The sequence below is a fragment of the Armigeres subalbatus genome, chromosome 2 (genome assembly GCF_024139115.2).
Source record: "Armigeres subalbatus isolate Guangzhou_Male chromosome 2, GZ_Asu_2, whole genome shotgun sequence".
NCBI lineage: Eukaryota > Metazoa > Arthropoda > Insecta > Diptera > Culicidae > Armigeres > Armigeres subalbatus.
In genome coordinates, this window is record NC_085140.1 from 101,100,057 (window position 1) to 101,124,249 (window position 24,193).

Sequence of the window (24,193 nt, forward strand, 5' to 3'; positions counted from 1 at the left end):
CATACTTAAGATAAACTAACCTCATGGTGAATGGTTTTCGCAGTATGGTATACTGTTTTCGACCAATCGACTATATGGGTAATAGGCGGTTAAGTATAATTAACATATAAAAAATGAATTTTTCCAGTACATTATTTTCGGCTCACAGTATGTGGTACGGTCCAGTTACAATCCTTGTTTTAGCTGAGAACAATAAGGGGTGTAATATACGAACCGTAGAATGATATTAAAGAAAAAATCGACATACCGTATCCTTTATCTTCTACTGGAAGGAAGAGCAATTAGCATATTTTTCTATTTATTTAATAAAACACGATCTTTATGTATTATTATTATTTTACGATTTATTGTTAACATAATGTGAACTTAATGTGACGTCTGCAAACAAAAATCCATATTATGGGATGTATGGTCTCCAGGAAGCTGCCCCCATTGTGAGGATGTAGTATGGACTGCAAGAAATAGTGGAGAGAAATTCCTATGTCATAAATCTGCAGGCGTTATTTAATTTACGAAACATGACTTACCAATTAATTTATAAAAATGATTAAAAATATTCCGAACCAAGTCCTCCCGAGATTGCGATCATCTCGATTCTCCTACTCAGGACCTGTTTGGGAACAAAAGAAAAACCATTAAAGAGCATTATATTTATTAATTCACAATAATAATTATTATTCATTATAATATTTATTATTATATGAATTCCGATCACTTACCTGTTTTTTTCGGTGCGAGAAACTGCATACGAAAACTTTTACGGAAAAATCTGGTTCCATCGCAACAGTATTTTTCTGACTATAAACAAACACGGAAAATTAATATTTCAGTCCATCAAAAACCAAACGCATACTCAATGCAGAACTTCAACGGTTATTGTGAATTTATCATGAAATGATGCGGTTCTCAAAGTATGTGTGGAAGCGCAACAACTTAAGAAGATACATAATTATTTTATAACCACGTGCTGTATTATTGCAATACCCGAGGCTATACCAGTTATAATTCATTCACAATTTATTACAATTTTGTTTGAAAAGAATGAACGATATGAAATTATCAAAGAATAATAAAGTGTACAATCATTGCAAACGGTATAGTAGATTTAAAATGCTGTACAATACTAGTTTTAGATCAACCTGTAGTTATATTGTAAAACGATTATAGTCCAAGTAGTAACAATACTCCTTAATAAATATTATTAGTAACAACAACAGGGCAAACCGTTTTCAACTATGCGGGTAGTGCATTGATAAGTTGGTTTTCTTTGTAGTTTTAAATTCCATCCACAAAAATATTGATATGAACATCAAAAATTTTGAAAAAAATATTTTATTGCTTTGCTCGTTTTTTACCATGGATGGGGTAAGTGAAAATTTTCCGACACTGAATGCATTTCTCTTATTTTCCAAACACAAATAATTTATATTAAGCGTATATAAACAAATGATACCAATTCGAACTCATTCGAAGGCTTTTGGTTATTACAGTGATACGTGGTAACACTAATTCAGGAACCCAAAGTGCCAAGCGTGTCCGTGTTTTAAATAATCCATGTTTGAATAATTCGTGAAAAAATGTTATTAATATAGCTTAAATACAAAAATATTATTGCAAATATATCAACAATTATGATTTATTTAGTTGAAATTTATAAAATTTATTTATTTGTTAATGTAGACTCTTTTACTGAAATCATAAGTGAATTTTTAATGAAACACAAAATGATTCCAGGTTTGATGAATATTTCAAAGATAATTTCTCTGCATTATCGCCAAAGTTCATTATCTTACTATAAACATGAAATAGAAAGTAGTGTTAGACACAAATGGAGATGAGATATTAGATCTCAAAAAATTCAAGTAAAGAAAATATAAAAACATAAAAATCATTTAGTGGATGCACTCTATACCCTTTGACTTTCATGAAGTATCAAAAAGCATCACAACAGATCACAGTTATGTTCTATTCAGTATAATTATCATTTGCATGAAATATATGAACAGAAAATGTGTTCTTATATTGAAAAATCCTCTTTTAAAATATTTTTTTCACTTACCCCACACGTGGGGCAAGTGAAAAAATGAAACCGATTTTTTTGTTTTCCAAATATTTTGTATCCTAAAAGTATTTTTCAAAGATCTTGTTCGCAGGCATATAAAGATTGGATAGATGATTCGTTATGTCATAAATATGATCATTTTCAATATTATATTCAACTTTTATGACTTGATGAACATGAACTATACGATTTCCTTTACCCACTTGCCCCACTGTACCTTAAATCCTTTTTTATTAAAATGAATAATTGAACCGAACATACTGCTCACGTATTTATTAATTTACGAGTTCAGCCCTGCTTAGTCTTCCGTCTTTTTTTTATTAATTCACCTTGGTTCTTAGTTTGAGGGAAGTCCTTCCGCATAACAGCAAGGGAACCCAATTCTTTTTGGAGCTTTAGATAACTATTGACCCTGAGTCCCAGGACAAAACCCTGGAGGAGGACAATAAGGTGTCCGAAATAAAACAAAGTCTTACAACCATGGTGCACAATTTCACTTAGAGTCCCTCGCTGGCACTCGGACGATGATCAGCCGCCCCTAACATGGAGAACATACGCTGTTGTGAGCCGATCCTGACATGGAGAACAGACGCTCAGTAAGATTTGCACCTGCGGAGAGGAGCAAGCCCCCCCTTCCTTGTCAGCATACGACCATAGTTCCCACCGGGGTTGGTTACCCGATCTTCCCTAAGGTTGATCGTATCCCGGCCAACACCACGGGGAGGTAGGGATAGGAGCTGCTGGGTAAGAGGCTAAGGACCGCGAGATGGGGTCTATTTTATTCCTTCAGGTACGCGAAGTATCAATGGTACGTTTTACCCAGCATTTGCCGTGCCTTATTGTGTAATTAATTTCGGGCAAATGTATTTATGATACGTTCTTTGTGCACAGACATAAAAACATGCATACACATATAAACACGTCCACAGCTTATCAATCTGAATCGTTTGGTACATAACATTATGTGTCTCCAACCTCCTTATAGAAAAGTTGTTTTTCAAGTTGAATTATAGCCTTTCGCAGTGTACAAGAGAACAAAAAAACACAATCGAAACGATTCCAAAACAAACCTACTGATATACATAAGTAAGATTTTTCATAGAAAAAGCAACTCTATTTCTTCAAAAAAAAATTATTTCTATCCGATGCTAGTACAAGAGAATATAGCGTTTGTGATAACATTTCAAAACATAAAATAGGGTTAAGGCAGGTATTTTCGTCTTTTCGTCATAGTCTCAAAAACCAATAAAGGAGACACTTTTTTGACAAACTTATTCGTATCAAATCTTAAGCTCAGGAGATACGTTCTGCTATAGTGGAGCTCTAGCGAATGGATGTTGCTTTCGATGGTTTTAGCCCCTATGACGATGGACGGAAATACCTGCCGTGTCCCTATAATAATTAAATTTTGAAATATAAAAAATGTAATACATGTATCTATTTCATGAAATTAGAAACAGTTTCTTTATGTTTTGAACGACACCATAATACACAGCTTTACTGACCTGGTTAAAAATAAATTTGCTTCCATTACGTTCACGGTTGTACCATGGAAGGAACACGAACGACGAATGGTTTCCCCATGATTCATTAGCGCTAACTTTATAGTTTTAAATGGGGGCAATTTGATTTACAGAAATATGCATTATTATGAAATATGCAAATATTTTGTACTTAAAATGACACTTTTTGCTAGAAAATCTCAAATATCTCTCAAATGTCTCTTAATATATAAGAGATATTTTTTTTTTGCAAAACGTTTATTTTTTATGGCGTTTCAAATCGTAGAACATTTGAAAATTGTAGAAAATCGATAGAAAACGTTATTTAAAGATAAATAATTTTCATTGTATTTTTATTAAAAAATCAATCGGTTTTCGTGTGCACACATACATATACACACACACATACCCACGGAGCGACAGACATTTGTTCAGTCCGACGAGCTGAGTTGATTAGTATATAACATCATGGGTCTCCGAGACATCTATAAAAAGTTCGGTTTTGGAGTGAAATGATAGCCTTTCGGTACAACTTTGTTGTACGAGAAAACCAAAAAGGAGAAATTTATCTGGAATTGCAATAGTTACAAAAGAATTGCTTCTGAATTGAACTCGTCATCTCCGGATTGGCAACCTTTTGCTTGCAAGGTTAACTGGAGCAGGAGTCCCGGTCCATGAATGAGTATTTAAAAAACTTTATAGTGTAGAAGCAAATCACTGATGCTCCAAGGAAAGCATGGATGTGTTTTATTTCTGTTAGATCCAACGTCATAGAAACTAAAAAGTTAACTGCCATCAGTTTAAACTTCAACTGAATTTTTTTCCGTAAGTCAAATCAATAAATAAAATCTGGGGAACAAAAAAGCTCTTCAATCTTCCGATTGCTTGACTAAACGTATTTAATCTTTGCAGACGATTTACGTTCGCTTGAAAATGCCATAGTTAGCATGGTAACATTATACTCCTAGTTCTGCTTCTCATTCGCGACGCGACAAAACTCCGAAGAAAATAAAAGTTGAACCAAGAGAAAAGAAATAATTGTAGCTGGCAAACTCCCAACACAACTCCCGGAACTGGGAGGTAGCTTTTAATAGCATGCAAATTCCCCTTCTTTTTCTTCTATTTTTTGTTTTTGTTTTACAGTTTCCCCATTTGCCAAATGCGATTGTTCTTACGAACTGTTGCAAATTATTTTCCCTAGACTGGGTAGTCGTGGCCCTCAAGGAGCCTACCCAAGAGCGTGCAATATAAACTGCGAAAAATGGCTGTGTACACCAAGTCCAATTGCAATCGTTTAAGTAATTATTTGTAAAGATTCAAATAATTTTGTTTTTAAAGTAAACGGAAACTATAATCTAATAAAATTTTACATTCTGAAACGATATTGTTTAATGTTATGAAAATTTAGAAGCCTTGCTTATGAAAATTCTCTACGGCATGTCAAAAATATTTCCAATGATAATTCAAAAGTCTTTCCCTAAAAAAAATCGTAAGAAAATTCATTAAAATTCAGAAGAATTTCCCATGTAAATTCAATTGAAAAATCAAACTTTCTCAAAAATCAAAAATTTCTTATGGAAATTAAAAAAAAATCAATTGAATCAATGAGAAACTCTATTGCTAATGTCCTACCACAAGTTGGCGTGGATTCCGCCTTTATTAGTTCGCCTAACTTATCCGCACGCTTCCGTGCGACAACTCGCAATGCACAAGATCAACAGGGCATGATAAATTATGAGATTATCACATATATTCTGTTACAACACGAAAGCACAAGTGCGCACAAAAGCTATGCACTCGGGAGGAAGCAATTGCCTCGAAAGCCACCCCAATGAAAGTCGTCTCATCAAAAGCAGACGGTAATGAGGGCGCGACGCTAATTACCGTCGACCTCAGAGCTGATCCCAACTGTTGCGCGTATAAAATCTGCTTAGCTGCTTGCATACATAGGTAGAAAAGTTTGCGACAAGTGCAAGTTGTTACAATCGCTGTAATGGAATCATTCAGAGTAGTCTGACGAGTGCAACCTAATTGTTCGTATGAAGCAATTTCTCGCCAAGTCTTAGAAGAAAAGAACGTAATTATACAGCTCTTTCGATTCCAGTTCCTGAATGGGGTTAGGTGCACACGTTAGCAATTTAGAAATGATGGATTATTTTCTGCACTGTTTGAAGGTTTTGTAAGCTTTGTACTAACGATGTTTACAGTTCAGTGATTGAAAGCGCTGCTTATGGCATTGTAATGTTTTATATCAGCGATTCTAAACTAAGGACGAAACTAACATGGACTCTTCTTCTTCTTCTTATTGGCATTACATCCCCCGCTGGGACATTGCCGCCTCGCTGCTTAGTGTTCATTCAGCACTTCCACAGCTATTAATTGCGAGGCTTCTAAACCAAGTTACCATTTTCGAGACAGTTTCCAAACCGAAAATTGCCTAGACCGGCACCGGGAATCGAACCCAGCCACCCTCAGCATGGTCTTTCTTTATAGCCGCGCATCTTACCGCTAGGCTAAGGAGGGCCCCTCATGGACTCTAGTGGGTCTAAACACATAGCAAAAAGCAATGAACATTAAACTATACCATACCATGTAGACTTCTGTGGAAATTCCTTAAAATATCGGAATAATTTGTTGTACAACTTTCCCACGAAAAAGTGAGAATTCTAAAGATTTATGAGGATAATTCAAAGGTTCTTCCGTCGAAATTCTGAATAGGGGAACTGGGGGTAGGACGCCCACGTTAAGGAAAATGCCATTTTTATCAATGAAAACCACCATTTCAGCCAGTTTTCATCAGCGCATACTGAAGAACAGCATATCTGCGACTGACTACCGATAACAGATATCTAATTGTCCATTTTATTGCACAGAAATTTGATTTTTAAAAAGCACCCGAAAAAAAATGATTTTGAAACCATGCGGGGTGAGATGCGCCAGTGGATGGGTTAAAACGCGCATGTGCTTATCGTACTGATTTTCATTTTAATTGCCTACATTAAGGCAATTAACCGAATGTTTCAGCTGTTTCGGTCATACGAAATGAGCATGGGCGTAATGCCCCACACCGACCTCAGAAGTTTGAAGGCCCATAAAATCGTTTTAAAACCATTTTGACGACGATTTCGTGTGGAACATAAAGAACACGAGTAAGCAGCATGGCTCATGGCTCAATTATTAATTTATCAATGTATAACAGCGACAGAAAGACTAAATTCCACCGAGCTAGAATTGCGTCAAAACACGCAAAAAATCGTTTTTTTTTCGAGTTTTTCATGTATAACTAGAGAAAAATCATGAAATATATGTATCCAATGGCAATATTTTTCATTGCTTTATCGTATAGACTATTGAAAATAATCAAAATGGGGATATTTAACCTTATTCAGGGGTGGCGCGTTTTAACCCCTATGGGCGTGCTACCCCCACTTCCCCTAATTCCCAGAAGAAGAAAAAAATCCCATGGTAAATTCGAAGAATTTGTGATAGAATTCCCAAAGAACAGGAAATGGGAATTCCCAATAATTTCTATTGACAAATTCTAATACATTTCTGGTCGAAATTCTAATAAAAAATCAGCGGGACTTCCATGAAGTGTGTCATGCGGCACTGCTGTTGAATATCACTTGTTGGAAAATCAGAGGAATGGCTGGGTTCGATTTCCGGTCCGGTCTAGGAAATTTTCAGGTGGAAATTTTCTCGACTTTCTTAGGCATAATATCATCATAGGCATAATCATCGTGTTAGCAGAGCAATTCTCTGTGAAATCGAAGGTCGATTTGTTTTTGTATTTTTTATACATTTTACATTCTTCATGGTCAAATTCATTATTTGCACCATTGGTTTGTCATTTTGACTCTAGCCTAACTTTTGACAATACATGTATACAAAATATACCGATTTTCCAAATTTTCAGTCGTTTTCGAATTTTTTTCGAATCTATTCAACCTACAATAAAATTTTACTGAGCCGTTGATATTTATTGACAAATGCTAGTAAAGCTTGTACGCGACAAAATCTGGACACCTTTAAACACGTATAACTTTTGAAATAGAACATCAACGAGTGGAATATTTCGTAGATTGATGAATGTATGTGTGTACTTTCTGAAAATATATTTCTTATAAGTGTTACAAGTTCGTAGTGAATAATGGCGTCGAAGAAATTGTAGGTTCGGAAAGAATTGTGTGCAACCGCCATTGAAATTCGGGTCTCTCGATCCAGAAACTGACTAAAAACATTTTATTTTCATGTGAACACTGCTCAAAGCGTTTTAAAATATGTCGAATGCTTGTTTGACAATATCTAAAACATCAGAAAGTGGATCAAAAACGGATTTTATGAGCCACCAGAAGGATACGAGCTCGAAACAGATTCTACTGAGGATGTCAAATCATTCGGCACGTATTATTTCTTAGAAAATTCAAATGTCACCAAGTTTCGTGCATACATCGAAGCATCGATAAGGAATGAAGCCATTTGAAGTGAAAAACGTACCGAAATAAACCAACAGCAGTTTATTTTTATTCTTAAAGTTATGTGTCCAGATTTTGTCGCGAACAAGCCTTAATGGAGCAGTGGTTGTCCATTTTTACGGTAAGAGAGTGTGATGGAAAAATACTTTCTAAGAAAAAAAAACAAATAATTTATCTTCCGTGTACAATCGTTTCGAAAAAGAATCTTTCAACCTTACTAATTTTTGGTATATCTTATAGCGTAAGGCATATATTCAATATTCTACGGTGGATCAGCATGGACAAGTAATAGAAAGATATAGGAAATGAATTTGAAAAACTACAATATTACGATAAAAAGGAAGACTAGACTATCCTTGGCCAATAACAGGGGACGGTCGCCGTGTGTATTCGTTGCAGTATATGCACTTGTATTCAATTTCTTTTGACCTTGCACGCATTGAGAAATATAGCAAAGTCCTAACAATGAATTTGCTTGAAAACTTCATTGAACTAAGATCAATCATTCAAATATTTTCCTCTCCATTACTCAATGAATCATCACCACTAGATTGGGTAGTTTGTCTGGTCCATTCTAAATCTATACCAACCAATTCAGCAATCAAAAAGATTTCCAAAACGTTTTTTTGTTAACCCTTATGCGGCCGACAGGGTACCCGTGTTCCTTTTTCAACTTCAAGTAGTGATATTTCAATGTCTTTTTATAGCTGAAAGCTAAAACTCGGTGACATCTAAGAACTCCTTAAATGTAGCTGTGACGGCAAGAAACGCCAATAATTACGGAGGCATCTTTCATACGTTGCGTTAGAGGCCCTGCTATATTCTGCCCTGGGAGCTGCGGATAGAGTCAAAACAATTGTCAAAAAATCTCCAAAGCAAGCTGTCAAAAAGTATCCATCGCATCGAGAGACTTTTTGAGCCTTCTGAGCGCAGACGAGAGAGTACACGTGTAAATCAACTCATACTAAATGTAGTTTATTTCTAACAAAACTCAATTATTTGGTGTAATTTCAAACCTATTGAGGAATTTTTATAAGTGAACAGCATGATTTAATTTTACGATCGGCACAATAATTTATGTAATGCAGTGAATCGACGAATTCAATGTGAAAAAATCGTAGCGTGTACATTGAACACTGAGAGGAAATTTGCGGGTTTCAAGCAAAATATTTTGAAAATTAGAATCAATCGAGTCCGCGGCTCCCATATTCTGCCCACTGGGTACCTAACTGACATAGCGATAACAGTAGATAATGATTCAGCGCGAATAGAAGGAATGATAAAAACCAACGTCGTGATTTGTTGCTATCATATAGATTCACTTCAAGTTGATTTGATATTCGGAAAATTAACTAAATATTGAGAATAATTTAGTACATATATTGGAATAACCCGTTTCTTCTGAGTGTGAGCTACAACTCACTATAGTAGATATCTAATATGCTAAATTAAATTATTGTAACTATTGAAATTCCAGATATCTTAAGTGCACCTTGATAACAACGAGTATCTGCTCTCCTGAACTAATAACCTAAAATCTATATACGAACGGGTAAGGTAAACCGAATTGCCTATTAGAAAATAATTAATTAATCGCCGTGTACTTAACAACAGTTACAAACTTATAGTAAACCTGCCAGCTAAGAGAGGAATTTAATGAACTCAGATATTTACTGAAGATTTGTAAGTAATCACATTGTTTGAGCTAAGCATAAACCTAATCTCGAAATACATTCTAGTTAAAGTTGCCCTGAAACTACGGTTCCGCTGCTAAAAAATTCAGTCCGAACAGTAGCATTTGTGAGAAAATCACGTTGATACAGTGAGGAGGAACGTGGGGAGGAGCATCTGATTTATTTTACCACGTGGATGGCCAACAGGGTACCCGTGTTCCCGTGTATTTTTATAACTTTAACAATATTCAACCGATTTAGATAATTTTGACAGTTCGGCACCAACATTTCAAAAGGGCGAAACTGCTTTTGTAAACAAGAGCTTCTCACGTCGCTGGTGGACTAATTTGAACCCACCCACAACATCCAGCACCATTGATTGATAGAAGAGGATTCGCTGCTTCCATCAGTGGCGTTGGATTGCGTGGGTAGGCTCAAATGAGCCCACCAGCGACGTGAGAAGCTCTTGTTTACCAAAGCAGTTTCGCCCTTTTGAAATGTTGATGCCGAGTTTTGGAAACAGAAACTCATATACTTTTTGCACATTGTCAAGGTTTACAACTTATGTCCATGGTTATACAAGAAATCTTTGAAATAAGGCTTAAGAGTCTACACGCGTAAACAAAGGACTATCAACAAGGTTCAAATATATTCCATGCTCATTGCGCTTCTTAGAATAGTCGGAGTTCACAGTATAAGTTCTGGGTCTCCAAAAAACCCTGGGGTAAGGCCTCAGTCATCCAAAAGATCCCAGGAATAATATCTTGCGGTCTGCTAGCGTAACCAAAGGTCTTGTAGCAGTCAGGAAGTTTGTTAATATTTTGTACATAAATTACTGTAAATAGTTCGCATAGGATAGATTGTAAGAAAGCCAATCTACAAATTGCCAATAGTTTAGGATAACATATCCCTTAACATAGGCAAGCGGGCATTTATCAATCAGCCAGGCTCTCCAAGGTCGAGGCCATTTGTTTTTTGGATAAGGTGGGAGAGGGAAAGCAGCACAACTTTCGTGTCAGATTATCCATCGTACCAATAAGGTCACGATCATACACGAAGGGAGTCGGGAAATGACGTTTTTCCGGTTGTGTCCGAGCCCACCTTCCTTGATCTGAGGATTCACGGGCTCAATCATTTCGTCCGTGATCATCCAATAAGTTGGAAGTGTCCGCGTTGGTTTAGTAATGTCTCGTTGTGCATAAGTATGTACCCTTAAGTGACGTTAAGTGTAATTAATTAATTGAATAATTTGTTCGTTTCATAGTAGGCCAAGATTAAGTGTGCGTTGCAAGATTGTGTGCGGTAGTAGGAAACAATTTTGAAGTGAAAGGTAAATTGACGTGCTCATAGTGTGATGTTTAGTGCTTGTGCTCATATTGTTCGTCCAGCCAGATTGGCGTGTATTTTCTCACCCGCAGCAATCACATCGTACCCCAACGCGACATTTCTTCCCGGCGGATGAAACTTTTTTGGCGATCGATCGTCACCTGCCAGAAGCGGACCGATCCGTCGCCACATCGGTCCGATGGAAGGCCAGGGGACCTCCACGTGGACGAGATCCACCAGCCGGCAAGCAACCGCCATTCCGTTTCGTCGGCTTCATTAAGAAGCGTCATCGCCGGCGTCAACAAGCCGGGAGCGTCGACCCCACCGGCAGGTCATCGACTGGGTCAGGTTAAGTAAAACCCACAACAAACCGGTGAGTCAGCAAATCTTTTTTGATCGGAGTGCGGCGTCCGAGGAAGGCTCGCGGAGGAAACGTTTTTTGTGCCAGTCGTAGACTGATGACCCAAATGTGCTGCTAAAGCCGAACCACATTTCGCGAGTCGCAAAACCCACCGACTATTGCTTGGGTCCGCCATCACGGACCCGTGAAATTCGTGCGTGAGCCCGTTTTGCCACCACCGAAAATTATCGTCGAGTAGCAGGAGCGCAGGCTAGTTAGCAGCTACGCTGCGCAGAAAATGACGTCACTGTAAACATAAAGCACAGAGCACACAGTCAGAATATAGAGAGAGAGCTAGGGAAGAGAAAACGCACACAAAATAGGAGATAGACATGAATGGAACGAACACAAATATTAAACGAACGAAACACAAACCCCGAACCGATATGTGCCCCTGTTAGTATTAAGTTAATAAATATGCTATGTGTTTGCCTCAATAAAATGTTTCTCTGTAGTCCCCCTAGCCATTTGATTGAGTAATTGTGTTTAACGTCACAGCGCGAATTGTTTGTAGTTTCGAGTCCCGTCCTCCAATGTTGAGTTTGACTGTGGGTTGTTTATGTTTCTTCCAGCTTATTAATGGTTGTTGGTGAGAGGAGAGAGTCTGCCGATGATGAGAGGCGCACTCCCACTTAGAGTGTATTAGGTTCTGGTGGGCTCTCACCGACTCTTTGAGTGTATGGTGTGGCTGTACGGTATAGAGGGAAGATAGGGTGGACCCAATTTGGCACTTTTCGTTGTTGCTGGCTGGACCGATCCATAAATCCTTATCGGGAAAATTTAAATGGACTCGCCTTGAGAGAGTCTCATCCGGGCAAAATAACTTGGGCCGTGGTCTCCTTAATGGAGTGGCGCTTAAGCCACGTGTTTTTTATGACGGATCGCTCCGTGCCGGCTACAGTCTATCGTGCAAATTCAAAAACGGTACATGCTCTTAGTATATAATGCTTTCACAGTATATGTTCCGGGTCATCCAATGACCTCTTCTTAAACATGTTTACATTCCAAGAAGCCCTTGTTGTTGTCGTGGACTCCAGGTAGACTACGAACTCCATAGAGTCAAGTTCTGAGGATTGACCTCCGTAATGTAGCCTGTTATTAAAGAATAATTGTGACCCCTTCTTGATATACGTGTGTATGTCATGTAGTTCTTGTTGTTTTCATGGGTTCCAGATTGATCCAAAGACCTTGACTCCATACAGTCAAGGTCTTCGGATCAATCTCCGTAATGGAGGCAGTTATCGAAGAATGAACAAGTTGTGTGACCTCTTCTTAAACATGTTTGCATTCCAAGTAGTTCTTGTTGTTGTCATTGATTCCAGGTAATCTAAGAACTCTATATAGTCAAGTACTGTTGATCAACCTAAGTAATGGAGTCAGTTATTGAAGAATAAACAAGTTGTGTGACCCCTTCTTGGTATATATTTGTATTTCATGTAGTTCTTGCTGTTGTCGTGAGTTCCAGGTAGTCTACGAACTCCATATAGTCAAGGTCTTTGGATCAACATCCGTAGTTGAGGCAGTTGTTAAGGAATAGGCAAGTTCTGTGGCCGCGTCTTGCTATATGATTGCATGAGTAGTTCTTATTGTTGCCATTGGTTCCATGTAGCCAACGAACTTCATAGAGTCAAGACCTGCTGATCAACCTCCGTGATGGAGCCAATAATTGAAAAATATAACAAGTTGTGCAACCTCATCTGAGTGAATGTATGCATTCCAAGTAGTTTTTGTTTTTGCCATGGTACTAGGTAGTCTATGAACTCCATACAGGAATGATCTGCAGATCAACCCTCGAATGGAAGGCTATTGGAATATGTTTGCCTTTCAAGTAGTTCATGTTGCTGTCATTAGCTCTAGGCAGTTATTGAAGAATAAACAAGATGTGAAACCTCATCTTGATATATTTGCATTCCAAGTAGGGGGAAAGACGGCTTTGGCAGGTTTTGTTCTATTATTGTCAGGGGGGTTTTTGTCGACCATATTTTATGAAATTTGGCCACAATATTCTTTGATATGCAAATAAAGTTTATGCAAATTTGAGAATAGTCAGTCATAAAAAAACCCCTGCCAATAATAGAACAAAACCTACCAAAGCCGTCATTCCCCCTAGATGTTGTTGTCTTGTTGTTGTTGGTTCCAGGTAGTATACAAACTTCATTCATATCACTAATACGAAGCTGTCTATTCTTTGGAAATGCAAAATGTGAATAAATTAGAACGACTTCACGCCGAGAACGTAAGGTAAAAAACGGGCTAATATCGCAAAGATCATGTACCATATTGAAATTAGATTAAAGACCCTCTAGTTCTTCGTGTAAGCCTAGAAGTCTCACTCCATATATTTTTAGGAGAGCCATTAGCACATGCCATAAACACATTTTATTCATGGACCACAAAAGACAAGTACCAAATTTAAAACAGGCTGATATATCTCTGGTGTAGATCCTAATGCCTTACTTCAGAGTTTTCTTGGATGATCATGAACATTTTAAATGGGTGCATTCTATTCTAGGTACCATAAAGGGCATGTATAACTATTCAAATAGGCCGAAAGAACTCTGGTTACGCATGAAGTTCTTGAGGATTGTTCAAGGGTTCTCTTGGATAATCATGAACATATGCAATGAAAGCGATCTATTCTATGTACCACAAAGGGCATATCCAACTTTTGAAACATTCCGAAAAGTATCTGGTTACGTGTGAATATCCTGAGGCCTATTCTAGCATTTTCTTGAAAGACCATAAACATATGCAATTGACGTATTCTATTTTATGTACCACAAAGTACCTCTTTTGAAACAAGCCAAAAGATCTCTGGTTACCCATGCAGATTTGAAGGCCTATTCCAGGGTTTTCTTGGATGACCATGAAAATATGCAATGAAGGCGCTGCTCTACTCTATGTATCACAAAACACATAGTTTTAGTTCTAAGCTCCAGAAGGATCTCGAAAAACTTTAAATACTTGAAAATGATGAACGTCTTACTGTGTGTCATCAAGGATCTACACCCCTTGTGACTTCTTGATTTCTCGGCGTACCAATAACATCTTAAGACTAAAAGTAAGTTAAATATCAAACTTTTTTTACCTAGAAGATGACAAACTTTTTTTCGCTCCAAATTCCAAATAGGACTCGCTATTTTTACGCTCGAAATCCCAAATAACGCTTCCTCTTTTTACACTCTGATTCCATTTACGCTACCCCGTTTTGGACGCAAGAGGAGGTTTTGCAGAACATATGTTGTGATCGTATTATTTTCCAAGGACATTTACCAGCATGTACCACTTTTTAAACCAATTGACAGACCTTCGGTTACACGTGTAGACCCTATCCAATATTTTGCGCAGGATAATTGCGCTGAGTGCCTTTTTGACATTCAAGAGATAGAAAATATTTACATATTTCAATCAATGTAGGCCTTGATTCATTAAAACACTTTGGCACTCACTCATCCGGTATCAACAAGACAACAAAATTAATGTCAATTATTTTATTTTAATTATTTATGTTATTCGAGGATTTGGTAGTTTTCTTATGCACTTTTGTAATTATTTTATTTTATCTTCTAGCAATAACTGCAAGTTTACAGATATTCTTCTGCTTAGTGGTGGCTTAGTGGTGGAATATGGCTTTTATATATGATACCTCTAAGCATCATACCGTTTACCTTTAGGTTTGAGCATGATACATGAAACAGATGCTGTGAGTGTAGAATTAATAATAAAATGGCAATTATGCTCCCTTTTCTAGAATATATGTATTTCAAAATGTGATTACGACTCTTACGTAACCCTTACGAGAACCCTTTAATGGTTTGTCAATTGTGACAGGGCTGAGGTTCAGTAAGTTTCGCACAGTATAAGTGGTCTGCTTGAGGTGAAAGAATGTTGGATTGTTGAAAATATGAGAATATCAATTTATGGGAACACGGGTTCCCTGTCGGCCATCCACGTGTGTTTTTTTGTTGGCCGCATAAGGGTTAAACACGTTTTTCTTAAACACGTCCATACAACAGGTGTCCATCTTCAAATGCATATCTATTTACCTTCTAAACTATTGTAAGCTTGTTATCTGTTAGTCGCTGTCATTAGAATAAAATGCAATTTTTATGATACTTGTCAACTATAACAGGAGAGCGATGTCAAAATATTTATTTTATATGATATATACGTTCCGGGATTTACCCGCCTTTTTGTATTTTTTTACTTCCAATTTTTACCCACCTTGACCAAAGATTTATTCTAGTTTTTCGCTATAACATAAATAAAAAATTTCATACCTCCATTATTTGCAAGCAAATACGGGCACGCTAGCGAGGAGAGAAGCTTTTTCACAGACGGGTCAAAAATGGATGACTCCTCTGGTTTCGGTGTTTTTAACGTTTTTCATAGCGCCTACTTTAAGCTTAAAGTGCCTTGTTCCGTGTATACTGGTGAGCTAGCAGCTAGACACTATTCTCTCGAGCAAATCGCATCCCTACCTCCTGACCACTTTTTCATCTTCACCGACAGTCTAAGTTCCTTGGAGGCTGTTCGGTCAATGAAACCGATGAAGCATTCAGCGTATCTTCTTAACGGGATACGGAAAGCTTTGAATGCTTTATCAAAACGGTCTTACACAATCACCATGGCTTGGGTCCCTTCTCATTGCTCGATCCCGGGAAATGAGGAAGCGGGCTCTTTGGCTAAGGTGGGCGCTATGAAAGGTGATATTTACGTTCGGAAAATCACCTTCGATGAATTTTTCACATTAGTTCGTCAGGAAACCTTGAACAGCTGGCAACAGAAATGGACAAATGGGGAGTTGGGTATATGGCTGTTTTCAATTCGCCCGCAGGTGTCGAAGCGTCCATGGTTCAAACAATTGAATATGGGACGAGACTTCATTCGAACCATGTGTCGTCTAATGTGAGACTATCTTAGACTTACGGGATTGCTCTCAAGCCTCAAGGCGGATCAACAACTCCCGGTTAATAGCTCAGTAACATGAGACCCCTGAACTGTGTCGCAGGGCCGGCATGCTACTGGGTAATTCGGAGGGGCTACGCGGAACAACGGGTGTAGAAACTGCGAAGTAATTTAAATATTGCACTTGTGTAATGGAATTGTGTTGTTGGGTATGACTATGGACGTTTATTGACAAAATCTAATTAGTAGGATAACTTTTTAATTGGACTATTGTGGGTTTGATTTGTTCGGGGTGATTATCCGTTGTTCGGTACGTACCGGGGGTTTTTCTGGACGACGATGGCGAGCGCTCGCAGCAGAAGGTGAGTTGGTTGTTGACGACGGCTTGGTAGGAAGATGGCGGGTTGGTAGCTTGACCGACTCGGGACGATGGCGGGGTCGCGGGATGCCTCGATTGGTCGAGATGGCGGCTTGCCACTCTCTGGACGCTATCGATGAAGCTTCGGCGTGCCCTTCGTTGACTCAATCGACGGACCACGGACGAGACCGTATTGTCCGCACCGAGAAGGGTACTCTCCGGCGGAACTGTGCCGGAAATCCTTTGTGATTAGACCAAGTTCCAACGCGGACGTTGACTCAGTCGATCGTGCTGCGTGAGGTCGCTAATCTAGCGAATTATACAAACGAACAAAAGGTCCTACGGACCAGAATAGTTTTAAAACTCTTCCTCCAGGCTTTTCTGGTAGTCCTAGTTACCTGAACGAACTATAAGGGGCCACAAGATGTCGTTCACTTCTATTTAAAAATCACTGAGGCACTATAGAGGCACTCTCACTCACGGCTTACTTGCACGGACGCCAGTTTGCTAATGAGCAATTATCTTTACCCCAGAGGTATGCAGACCTTTTCCTTTTCCATGGAGTTTTCCCGCCCAATCGTCCATACTTCCATTGTCCTTATTCACTCCTTCCATGTCGACCAACATGTCCTTCTCCCCCTTTTACCACAGTAGACCAACATGACCCATTCAATCCTTCTTTAATTGGTTTTACAATTCTCACATTAACATTTTTCACATTACAAATTAATAACAATGTTTACACAACTAACTTTTACATTTGATTTTCGACTAATCCTACTTATTTTACACAATTTATATTAAACAAACACAACAGTTTCTAAACAAGACACAAATTGAAATTAAATCTAAGAGATATGTAACTGAACGGTTACAAATGCCCAATCACTACACTTTAAATGCACATCTTTTCAGGGTGGGGCTCTCGGAAGGAAATCTCTGTGTTTGCGGCGAGGATTATCAGGACATCGATCATGTCGTGTGGGCGTGCGAGGAGTATCGTGGCCCCAGATCTGCGTTAACTGAATATCTCCGGGTCCGAGGAAAACAACCAAAGTCTATTAGGGAAGTGTTGTCGGGCCTTGATTTCGAGTACATGTCCCTGGTCCACTGTTGTTCCCCATTACGAATGTCTTCCTCTTGTTGTCCATTTCAATGCCTGTGGTTAATCCCTTCCGTAAGTATTCCTCTCGTTGTTGTCTCCCAAAAAAAAATTTTTTTTAATCCCGTTACCGATGCGAAACATCGCGAAGAATGTCAACTTTGTGAGCATCAGCATCGTAATTACTTAAGTACTCTAAAATCCTTTCCTTTCCTACTGTATTATTGTATTCCCTAACCTCGACCAAACCGCGAGTCTTTCGGTTCCCCAAAACTAACACTATGAATAAGAATCAAGAAAAGCATTGTAAAACTTGATTTCGGCTCAGTAACGCTTCACGGCAAATGAGCCTTCCAAATAAACGAAAGATTAATAAAAAAAAAAATAAATAAAAAATTAATATGGTTGAAAGATTCTTTCCCAAGATGCTTCCCTTGAAGGTTGTATGAGCATGAGCATTATGACCGCACAATTCGTAGTTGCTATATCTGAAGTAATAACGGCGCCGGCCACGTCCTTACGGTCATATAGGAAGGGAAGGATTGTTAGTCCGACTCTCGTTGCTACTAGTGATCGAGTATACCTCTGCATCTCCACGATTGTCTTGGGATAGGATATCGTTTTAGTTACAAAGGATAATTTATCTGGATTCACTTCGGGACTATGGGATGGGAAATAACACTCTCGCTGTCTTAAAATTTCACTTTCTGATTTATTCACTCACCCGCGTAAAACAGAACAAAAATACGACGGCCGGCCGATCGTTTTGCCTTCCGGACAAAGCAAAACTAAACTTCGACGACCGGTCGATCCACTTACTGGAGAAACACGACCAGACAAGAAACAAACTTTCACTTTCTGATTTATTAACTCACCCGCACAAAGCAGAACAAAATTACGGCGACCGGCCGATCGTTTTGCATTTGCTTCCCTTCAAGATTGTGCCTATAAAAAGAATAATTTGTAAGTATTTTTTCCACAACCTCATACCATGAAAATGGCCAACCACTGCTCCATTATTAGCATTTGTCAATAAAAATCAACGACTCAGTAAAATTTGATTCTAGGTTGAATAGATTCGACTGAAAATGTAAAAAAATTGGTATACATTCATTCATTTATTTAGTCTACATCTAAACAGATAACACTGAATCAACAATTTGACGCCAAAATACACGGTTCGAGGCCGCATCTCTCCATCCTCGAATACGCCCCACGCTCGCCAAGTCGTTCTGCTCCTGGTCTGCCCATCTCGCTCGCTGCGCTCCACGTCGTCTCGTCCCTGCCAGATCGGAAGCGAACACCATCTTCGCAGGGTTGCTGTCCGGCATTCTTACAACATGCCCTGCCCATCGTACCCTTCCGACTTTAGCTACCTTCTGGATTCTGGTTCGCCGTAGAGCTGGGCGAGCTCATGGTTCATTCTTCACCGCCACACACCGTCTTCTTGCACACCACCAAAGATGGTCCTAAGCACCCGTCCCTCGAATACTCCGAGTGCTTGCAAGTCCTCCTCGAGCATTGTCCATGTTTCATGTCCGTAGAGGACTACCGGTCTTATTAACGTCTTGTACATGGCACATTTGGTGCGGTGGCGAATCTTTTTTGACCGCAGTTTCTTCTGGAGCCTGTAGTAGGCCCGACTTCCATAGATGATGCGCCTTCGTATTTCACGACTGACATTGTTATCAGCCGTTAGCAAGGATCCTAGGTAGACGAATTCCTCGACCACTTCGAAGGTATCCCCGTTTATCGTAACACTGCTTCCCAGGCGGGCCCTGTCGCGCTCGGTTCCGCCCACAAGCATGTACTTTGTCTTTGACGCATTCACCACCAGTCCAACTTTTGTTGCTTCATGTTTCAGGCGGGTGTACAGTTCTGCCACCTTTGCAAATGTTCGGCCGACAATGTCCATGTCATCCGCGAAACAAATAAATTGACTGGATCTGTTGAAAATCGTACCCCGGCTGTTACACCCGGCTCTCCGCAATGTTGAACAACAGGCACGAAAGTCCATCACCTTGTCTTAGTCCCCGGCGCGATTCGATCGAACTGGAGTGTTCGCCCGAAATCTTCACACGCTTTTGCACACCATTCACAGTTGCTTTGATCAGTCTGGTAAGCTTCCCAGAGAAGCTGTTCTCGTCCATAATTTTCCATAGCTCTACGCGAACTATACTGTCGTATGCCGCCTTGAAATCAACGAACAGATGATGTGTTGGGACCTGGTATTCACGGTATTTTTGAAGGATTTGCCGTACAGTAAAGATCTGGTCCGTTGTCGAGCGCCCGTCAACGAAGCCGGCTTGATAACTTCCCACGAACTCATTCACTAATGGTGACAGACGATGGAAGATGATCTGGGATATCAATTCGTAAAGCCTGTCCACGTTAAATTTCGGACACAAACCACTGAGGAGATCAATTTACACGACAGTTGAATCTCTCCGCTTTATGTTATTCTTTCAGCGGGTTTTCCTTCTTGTCCAAGGAGATAAAATAGCTACAAATCAGCTGGACATTGTCTCAGTGTCCGAAATTTTACGTGGACAGGCTTTAGGCGGCATTAAGGATGGTGATCGCTCGAAAGTTCTCACACTCCAGTTTGTCGTCTTTCTTGTAGATGGGGCATATAGGCTTCCTTCCACTCCTTCGGTGGCTGTTCAGTTTCCCAGATTCTGACTATCAATTTGTGCAGGCAAGTGGCTAGCTTTTCCGGGCCCATATTGATGAGCTCAACTCCGATACCATCCTTACCAGCTGATTTATTGGTCTTTAGCTGTTGGATGGCATCCTTAACTTCCCTCAAGGTGGGGGCTGGTTGGCTACCATCGTCCGCTGAACTGACGTAGTCACTCCTCCGCTGCCTTAACTTTCACTGCCTGTACTCTCAGCGCCATTCAAATGTTCCTCGTATTCGTGTTCGTTCCTGCTGCTTCCACCTTTCGATCATCACACGTTCGTCCGTCAAGATGCTCCCATCCTTATCCTGGTACATATTTACATATACATATTTTATCTTATATTCGATGTATTAGCATTAGCATTAGCATTGTTACGGTGTAATTCGTAGATTGGACACTAGTGATACTCATGTTTTACTTTTGAGATCCTTATCTAGAATGCCATCAGAAATCAAGAAGGGGAGTGGTCCTTGATTCCAGTCTTAAACAAAATAACAAAAGCATGAGGATTACTACTCCTGGCCACGCCCATCTTCACCGTAACTAGGGAGTGGAAGGAAGTGTTGATGTAGTACTTACTTAACGAGAGGCCACCGACTTAGCGACACCCTCATAAGTACCACGGAGTTGGATAATGAGGAAGGTATTCGTTGGGTCAGGATTTGCCTGTAGCTGGCAATGTAACCGTGGTAGATCTTACCCGGTAATACACCACGTAAAGGTGTCTACCCAGCATTACGGGTTCATCTTATATTCGCTGTAACGGTAGAAACGGTAGCACTTAGAATGTGCACCTTTTCTATTGGATTTCACGTACTTTCATAAAATCGAGTCGATAAAAACGTAAAAAAATAATTTCGACCATTTTTGGAAAACCAACTTATTTAAGAAAAATTATAACTTTTTTGTCCATCATTTCTCCATGTTGACCCATAGTGCAAAAAAGTACATATACTATCTCCTACAACATATCAAAAAATAAAAAATATTGAAAAAATCGTTTTTGAGAAATCGATTTTGAAGTTTTATATTGAATTTTTGAACATTTTTTTTCACAGTTTGTATTTTTTTCACATAGTCCCAAATACCTAAAACATTGCTGAAGACACCAAAACGATCGGACAAGCCGTTTTCAAGCTTTATTTTTTTGAAAGTGTTCAAGGTAATTTTGCTTAGGCCCTTGTCAAAAGCTAGGCTAGAGTCAAAAGGTCAAACCAATGATGCAAATAGATGCAAATTAAATTTTTCGACCATAAAGAATGTTTGTGCAAAATTTCAGGGCAATCAAAAAATACAAAATTGAAATCTCGAAAAAAAACATGGTTTCACAGAGAATTGCTCAGAAAACAAATGCAGAAATGGTAACTTGGCTTAGAAAACCTTGCAGATAATGACTGTGGAAGCGCTTAACGAAAGCTGCGAGGCGGCAATGTCCCAGTGAGGGATGTAATGCCAATGAAGAGAGATTTTTTCTAATGTTTAAAAAAGATGTGAGGTGTCAAATGCTCATTGGCGTAAATAAGGGGGGCCGGGGAGGCCTGGCCCCCTCCAGACCTACTTGTGGCCCACCCAGAAAATTTTGAAAAGTAATTCCAACTTAGTCAGTTTTTATTTCATTTACATATTTCCTACATATTTCTTAATTTTGATTATGAATTCTATAAACATATTTTTTGTTGCGTTATCACATCTATGACCATTTGTTCAGCAAAGCATCGAAATATTTAAGTTGGACCCCCGGGAACATTTTCTCGATTTTAAAGCTAAAATCAATGCTTCTAATTCAGTTGCTAGCTTAAAATAATAAATTTGTTCTGCATTTGTTTGACTAGTATCCTGGTCGCAGAAACATAAAAACTTAATTGTATTAAGATATAAATATTTCTGTTCTATTAAACCAGCGGTTCTCAACCTTTTTCTTGAGAGGTACCCCTTTGAACTTTTGCATGATTTGAGGTACCCCCTCTCGAAAGTAGGCTTCCAATCCTCTTGAAAACATTATTCCGAGCCATTTTGAAGGGAAGCTCATTTAAGCTTTTGATTCCCTTTCAGGGAATCATTTTTTCTGGAATGCGCGTGCGAAACAAGCGACAAAAGAGAACCAACGAAAAAGCTTTGTTTTTGTCGGAGATAATAATGGCAAAGATCCGAAAATTTTTGTCAGCAACAAAAAGAAGACAATCTTGTATATTGTTAAGCGTTGCTCGAATATTGATTCGCTGGTCCCTTTAGAGTAGGCTTCCGCGTCTCTTTATTTGAGGCTTTTGAGCCTCTTGTAGAGAGGCTTCCGAGCCTCTTGAAGGCGGTTTTCGAACCACTTAAAAGGAAGCTTCCGTTGCATTTTGGAAGAACGCTTCTGAGCCTCTAGATAGTATGCTTCCAAGCCTCTTGAAAGGAGGCTTCCGAGCCTCTTGAAAGGAGGCTTCCGAGCCTCTTGAAAGGAGGCTTCCGAGCCTCTTGAAAGGAGGCTTCCGAGCCTCTTGAAAGGAGGCTTCCTGAGCCTCTCGAAAGGAGGCTTCCTGAGCCTTGAAAGGAGGCTTCTGAGCCTCTCGAAAAGAGGCTTTGAGCCTTTCGAAAGGAGTCTCTGAGCCTCTCGAAAGGAGGCTCTGAGCCTCTTGAAAGGAGGCTCTGAGCCTCTTGAAAGGAGGCTTCTGAGCCTCTTGAAAGGAGGCCTGAGCCTCTTGAAAGGAGGCTTCTGAGCCTCTTGAAAGGAGGCTTCCAAGCCTCTTGAAAGAAGGCTTCTGAGCCTGTTGAAAGGAGGCTTCTGAGACTCTTGAAAGGAGGCTTCTGAGCCTCTTGAAAGGAGGCTTCTGAGCCTCTTGAAAGGAGGCTTCTGAGCCTCTTGAAAGGAGGCTTCTGAGCCTCTTGAAAGGAGGCTTGAGCCTCTTGAAAGGAGGCTTCTGAGCCTCTTGAAAGGAGGCTTGAGCCTCTTGAAAGGAGGCTTCGAGCCTCTTGAAAGGAGGCTTGAGCCTCTTGAAAGGAGGCCTGAGCCTCTTGAAAGGAGGCTTCTGAGCCTCTTGAAAGGAGGCTTCTGAGCCTCTTGAAAGGAGGCTTCTGAGCCTCTTGAAAGGAGGCCTGAGCCTCTTGAAAGGAGGCTGGAGCCTCTTGAAAGGAGGCTTCTGAGCCTCTTGAAAGGAGGCTTCTGAGCCTCTTGAAAGGAGGCCTGAGCCTCTTGAAAGGAGGCTTCCGAGCCTCTTGAAAGGAGGCTTCCGAGCCTCTTGAAAGGAGGCTTCCGACCCTCTTGAGAGGAGGCTTCCAACCCGCTTGAGAGGAGGCTTCCGAGCCTCTTGAAAGGAGGCTTCGGAGTCTTTTGAAAGGAGGCTTCCGAGCCTCTTGAGAGAAGGCTTCCGAGCCTCTTGAGTGGAGACTTCCGAGCCTCTTGAGAGGAGGCTTCCGAGCCTCTTGAGAGGAGGCTTCCGAGCGTCTTGAGAGGAGGCTTCCGAGCGTCTTGAGAGGAGGCTTCCGAGCCTCTTGAGAGGAGGCTTCCGAACCTCTTGAGAGGAGGCTTCCGAGCCTCGTGAAAGAAGGCAGCCTAACCACTTGTAGGAGGCTTCCGAGCCTCTTGAAAGGAAGCCTTCAAGCTGCTTGGAAGAAGGCTTCTGAGTGGCGTAAAAGGATGCTTCTAATCCTCCTGAGCTTTAGTGAAAAATAAAATCATTTTGCTCATTCGACGTTTTGTTCGTTTGAAACTTTTGTTCCGCAG

The 24,193-nt window shown here is 39.8% G+C and overlaps 1 long non-coding RNA gene across 1 annotated transcript; it reads right to left on the reverse strand.

Annotated features, from left to right (window-relative positions):
- Nucleotides 1–323: 323 nt before the first annotated feature.
- Nucleotides 324–800, reverse strand: LOC134214796 (uncharacterized). Its single transcript, XR_009979915.1, has 3 exons — nt 720–800; nt 528–610; nt 324–452 (listed from the first exon to the last, which is right to left on the reverse strand). It is a non-coding gene; the product is annotated as an uncharacterized LOC134214796 (long non-coding RNA).
- Nucleotides 801–24,193: the final 23,393 nt, after the last annotated feature.